Below are 6,397 nucleotides of genomic sequence, written 5' to 3'. Positions count from 1 at the left end.
CAGTGCTAGGTGCCCAGAGGGAATGAACAGAAGAGGGAATCATCAAGTGATCCATCCCGTCACCCCATTCCAGCTTCTGGCAAACAGAGACTAAGGGACATCATCTCTGTCCTATCCTGCTAATAGCCATTGGATGAAACCTGTCCTCCATGAATTTACCTAGCTCTTTTTGAACCCTGTTATAGTCCTAGCCTTCAAACATCCTCTGGTACAGGGATTGACTTGGTAGTTGTGTGAAGAAGTACTTCCTTTTGTTTTTTAAACCTGCTGCCTTTAACCCTGATTGGTCCTCTGGTCAGGTGACAGCCAGGCTCACTGAACTTGTTAACCCTTTACAGTCAAAAGAGATATAAAGTACTTCTGTGCTATTAACTCCTACTATCTGTTTATGACAACAGGATACTGGGCTAGATGGACCTTTGGTCTGACCCAGTAGGGCTATTCTTATGTATGTGGTCCCTATGCACTACTGCCTAGAGTTTACATGCCTCTGACCCTGTGACTCTATGAGCATGAAGTCAACATTAGGACACGTACATAGGAATTCCAGAAAAGTGGTGACAAACATGCAACAATGAGAGGCACAAAACAGCATCTGCAGGGGGTCAGGGATGGGCACTGCCACCACAAAGCCATCCACATGTTCACTGCCACCCCACAGGCTTTGTTTTGGAAACAACACTGCTAGGCCCCAACTCGCCAGAGGCTAGGGACAAAAGTTCCATAGTGAACATACTGGTGCTGCACAATCAGGGCCATTAGTCATGCCTTGATTCACTCTAGGCTTAGGGTGCAAACTCAATCAGTCCTGTGTCATTTAATGGTGCCCTTGCCCAGAAGCCTCGAGGCACCTTAAAAGAATATAATAAAGCCAAATCACCAATGGCGCGCAACTGGCCCCCCTATTTTTCAAGATCAGTCATTTTGCTTTTAGCCTCAATCAAGCAACAGATTGAAGTACATCAACAACATGGCTGTTGCTATGACAATCTGGGCATGCCTTACAGCAAACCCCAGCTGGAACAAACAGGAACCGTATCCCTGGCCTTTAAAGGGTAGCTGAAAGCATCTCGTGATGTGCAGCCATCAGTGCTCTTGGGAGATGCCGTGCCCAGTCAGTCTGGTGCCAGAAACAGGCCAGGGGGAAGAGCTACTGCCTGTAGCCCCTGTGGGTGGGCCCTTATCCGAGCCTTGCACCGACACCAGGGTCTGCTGCGTGGCTCCAGTTGCAGAGCTGGCCCTGTTTCAGACTTAAGATCGCATGGATGCAGATTGGGGATGGGGAATGCTGCACCATTTCACTCAGCCTGGCCTGCACAGGGACTCCTTGTGGCGCTGGACCAGTGGCTGTGAGAGAAGCAAGGCAGTGACTGGTGGGGAGAAGGATTTGAAAGTCAAACAGCAGTAGGGCAATTTTGTAAAGGGCGGGGAGAATAATTTAATACAATCGGGATGATTTTTTATTGTGCTAAAAACAACAGAACAAACAAGGGATTAGTGTTTGAATGAAAACACCATTATTTCACATACCAGTGTAAAGTGCAGGAAAAGAAAACCATGGCAACTGAAACTCAGTTCCTACTTCAATTTATTGCCATCAAAATACTTGCCAAGTGTCAGCCCCCTGAAAAATGCATTTTTCATAACTACTACATTGAAATTAGCATCAGAGAAAGTAATGTATTTATGAACTGTCAAGATATACTGAGAAAAGTGTCTGAGACATGAAGACAACTGTATTTATGAGTTCCTTCAACCTCTAGCAAACATCAGCTAACTGGATAAATGTCACTGCAAGTTTGATTCATGGTTTAGTGTCATTTTAAATTTAAGTGGAGCAAATACTATTCTTTATTCCGCTAATGCTGGAAGCGACACAATGAACAAAGGTCACAGGCTCCTGTTTGTGCAGTGTTGCTAATCTTTCAGTTTTAAACTTCACAGAGGGTCAATCTGTCCCATCCTATTTGGGCCAAATCATAAACCTATTAGCCAATGTTAACATATAAGAAGACTGGGACTTTTCAGCTTGGAAAAGAGACAACTAAGGGGAGATATGATTTAGGTCTATAAAATCATGACTGGTGTGGAGAAAGTAAATAAGGAAATGTTATTTACTCCTCCTCATAAGACAAGAACTAGGGGTCATGAAATGAAATTAATCGGCAGCAGGTTTAAAACAAAGAAAAGGCAGTATTTCTTCACGGAATGCATAGAACAGAGAACTGGAGTGCGACAAACAGCACAAACCCTGCTGGACCGGAACAGTCCCTTTGACCTAACCACCACTCTGCTATACCCCCAGCTCATAGATTTTCCACTTCTTTCATCCCCATTCTTCCTCCAAACAAATTGTGCCTAGAACTGTTGTCATGCGTGGGCTTGTTGGAGATAACGCGGCATGGCCATGCGGTGTTGTATGCAACATAGCTCTGTCTGAAACCCCTTGTACAGTCAGCTTCTTGGGGGCCATCTGTGGAGGCCATGGCTGTGCAGCTTGCCAGGAGGAAGGAGGTCTGGGGATTCCAGCTTGCACTGCTGTATGCCAGGGCACCAGCGCTGGGCAGATGGCAATGCCAACAGCAGCCTCACGGCCCACTAGGAGAGGCCACCAGACCCTGCCAACAAAGGTAAGAAGAGGGGGAATTTCTCAAACAGCCTGTCCGCAGACATTGCGATGATCCTCGTTCAGCTCACAGTTCTCAGGGAGTCGCATCCCATAACTCCCCTGCGAAGGAGGGGGACACAGCCCCCATTTCACAGAGGAGGATACTGTCATGTGAAACAGAGAAATTAAGCCCCTCATTCAAGATCACCTAGAGGGGCTGTAGCTGAACTGGGGTCTCCTGACACTCTGAGCCATGCCATAGTCACAAGACCCTTCTCAGCCTGCAAAGCCTATGGCCCCAGTACATACCTGTGCAGGGAGTGATGGGGCACCAGGTGCCCCCTCTCTTCCCTATAGGGGTAGAGAGGACCGGACGGTCTGTGGGGGCTGCTACTCCCCCTCCTGTGCAGGCATCAGGGACTGGCAGAGCCCTGCCTCCCTTCCTTGACACACGGGCCAGATGTGGTGCTTGTGCCAGTTCCCCCACTGCCCCTGTGTTCCCCAAGGGGGACAGAGACCAGACTGTGACTCCCTGAATCTTCACTCAGGCCTCATCTACCCTCAGAGCAGCACAATTCAGGAGTGGTCTTGCTTTAACCAGAACTGGGAAACCCATCCTTAATCGCTACCAGCACGGCCTGGATTTGACTAGTGAGCCAGAAGTTTAAAGGCTTCCTGTCTCTTTGCCCCCACTCTCTTGGGACAGCCAGTATCCCAGCATTCTCACTTCACCCTTCTCTCCCCCACCTTGGATTTCTAGAGAGCACTACTCAGGATAACTTGCTTGGGCAAGAACCTCACCAAGAATGAGGCGGGGGTGGGGCCCCAGTTCCGATGCCAGTGGCCCCCCACACTTCTGCACAGGTTCCAGTGCTCCTAAAGGGGACCCCAAATTGGCCAGGCCCCCTGGTCACAGGCCCTGTGTGTTAATCCGCCATTGCTTGTGCAGAAGAGTAAGAACACACTGAGCCCTCTGCACTGGCTCTGTGGGGCTGAGCAGAGCCGGCACAGGGGCTGTGTTCTAACAGGCTGCTCCCAGAGGTCAGAAGTCCATTACTGCCTCCCTGGAGCAGGCGAATTGTGACTCGAAGTTAGAAAAAGAGAAGCCCCAAAATAGCCAATAGCCCCAGTGCATAAGTCGGAGTCAGAGCAGGGACTGGAACATGGGTGTCTCACAGTGCCTGACCACTGAGCTATGAGTTATTCTATCAGGGAGCTTTGAAAGGTCTTGGTTTCATTCCAGTGAGAAACCTTGACATTTTCCACAAAACAGAATTGCTGTTTTCTGGTCAGTCTGGCCGCTCATAGTCACAGTGCTACCCCGGAGCCATGCCTCTTATGCACCAGTCCTTTTTCAGGGCTGGGTCTACAGGCACAATCTGGTCCTAAATACGTTAGAAGACAGTTTGGGGCACTTCAGTCCTACTTATCAACTGCCAATGACATTTTAGCAATAAGCCTGGATCCCCCGATAACCCTGGCAATGTAAGTTCTAATTGAACATACCCTCTCTTAGGATCACAACCTGCTAGTTTGTAGAGACAAAAATTAACCAGCCAGATGCCTACTACAAGTCCACACATTAGATCCTTAGTACTTACACTGAGATCCATTAGATGGTCCTTATAGCGTATGTGCAACATGGCCTATGAAAGCCTCAACTACTCTGTTTCCTGACACTTTACAATGTTACTGTTGAATCAATGTCATTGCAATAAATAGAGAGAGTAAGAACTTTGAGAACAAAGTCAAATATGATTACAAGTAACATTACATCTGCACATATTTTTGAACGTATGGCCAATTCTATCGTTTTGTCATGAGAAAGCAACAGCCATAGATGGATCTGAGCCATGAAATGAAGAACTGAATCAGCTTTTGGAACCCAGGCAGATTTTGGTGTCTGAATCTGAGAGTCTGTTATCCTCTCTCTAGCAACAACAGCTCATCCATAATATGTGTCCAGAATACAGCGCTTTTGAATATTTCTCAGAACTAAGGCAGCCTGGATTAATAAATGCCATTCCCTTATGCTAAAGCTACTGCTGCTAAGAGCTGTATTTATTTATTAGTCTTTATGTTATGCAAGTCACTGACAAATGGTTAATCTTATGCAGCTTCATGCTTTAGCAGGGAACATTATTTAGTATTGACACAAAATGGCATCTTTACGGTGAGAAAAATAGCTACTGATTCATTGCCCAACCATCTGGGGAGGAATTACCTTTGTTGTGTTATGATTCACCCTGTTCTTGGAACTGGGAAGCTTTAAATTATTCTTTCCTATACACATTGCTGAGCTTTACATTAACTGCAACTGCTGGGCATCGTTATGGAGAGCTCAGTGAAAACCTCGGCTCAATGCGCATAAGCAGTCTAAAAAGCAAGTGAAGTGTCAGGCTATATAAATCACGATGTATAATACTGACATCACTATAAACACAGCTGTACACAGAGATGAGACTGTCACACCTTGAACACTGTGTTCTGCTGTGGCAAGCCACCTCAGAAAAGAAATGTCAGAAATAGAAGGCATCCAGAAACAGGAAATGGATGCATACATGGGAAGATGTGTGTGTTGGGAGAGAGGGGAAAGGCTCTGACTGTTAGAGTTAGAGAAGGAACAAATAGAGAGACCATAATGTAGTCAGATGTTGGCTGCGTGTGTGTTCCTTCAGCGTGCTGTCCCAGCTCTGTGCAGTAGCGGAGATAGCAGACCTCAATTAAACTGCCCAAATAATCCACAGACTCGGTTTTCAGCAAAGGCACCCAGCCAGGTTTATCATCGACAAAGCACAGTACTAGCACCTGGCAGACTCTACGAGAATACTCAGACGTGTATGCCTGTGACAATGGATGCAGCTCAGTCAGCAGTGAGATTTTCTGCTGGCCAAAGACACGCCCTTTGAGACACATCTTTACCATGTGTCGATTAATCTCCGTTAACTCACATGATTAACTCAAAAAATTAATCATGATTAATCACAGTTTTAATCACACTGTTAAACAATAGAATACCAATTGAAATTTAAATATTTTTGGATATTTTCTACATTTTCAAATATACTGATTTCAATTACAACGCAGAATCCACAGTATACAGTGCTCACTTTATATTATTTATTACAAATATTTGCATTGTAAAGACAATAAACCAAATAAATAGTATTTTTCAATTCACCTCATTCAAGTACCATAGTGCAACCTCTTTATCATGAGAGTGCAACTTACAAATGTAGTTTTTTTTTGTTACATAACTGCACTAAAAACAAAACAGTACAAAACTTTAGAGCCTACAAGTCCACTCAGTCCTGCTTCTTGTTCAGCCGATTGTTAAAACAAACAAGTCTGTTTACATTTATGGGAGCTACTGCTGACTGCTTCTTATTTACAATGCCACCTAAAAGTGAGAACAGGTGTTGGCATGGCACTTTTGTAGCTGGCATTGCAAGGTATTTACATGCCAGATATACTAAACACTCGTATGCTCCTTCATGCTTCAGCCACCATTCCAGAGGACATGCTTCCATGCTCATTAAAAAAATAATGTGTTAATTAAATTTGTGATTGAACTCCTTGGAGGAGAATTATGTCTCTGGCTCTGTTTTAGCTGCATTCTGCCATATATTTTGTGTTATATCAGTCTTGGATGATGACTCAGCACACGTTGCTTGTTTTAAGAATACTTTCACTGCAGATTTGACAAAAAACAAAGAAGGTACCAATGTGAGATTTCTAAAGATAGCTATAGCACTCGACCCAAGATTTAAGAATGTGAAGTGCCTTTCA

The sequence above is a fragment of the Chelonoidis abingdonii genome, chromosome 8 (assembly GCF_003597395.2).
Source record: "Chelonoidis abingdonii isolate Lonesome George chromosome 8, CheloAbing_2.0, whole genome shotgun sequence".
Classification (NCBI taxonomy): Eukaryota; Metazoa; Chordata; order Testudines; family Testudinidae; genus Chelonoidis; species Chelonoidis abingdonii.
This window is presented reverse-complemented; position numbering follows the sequence as displayed.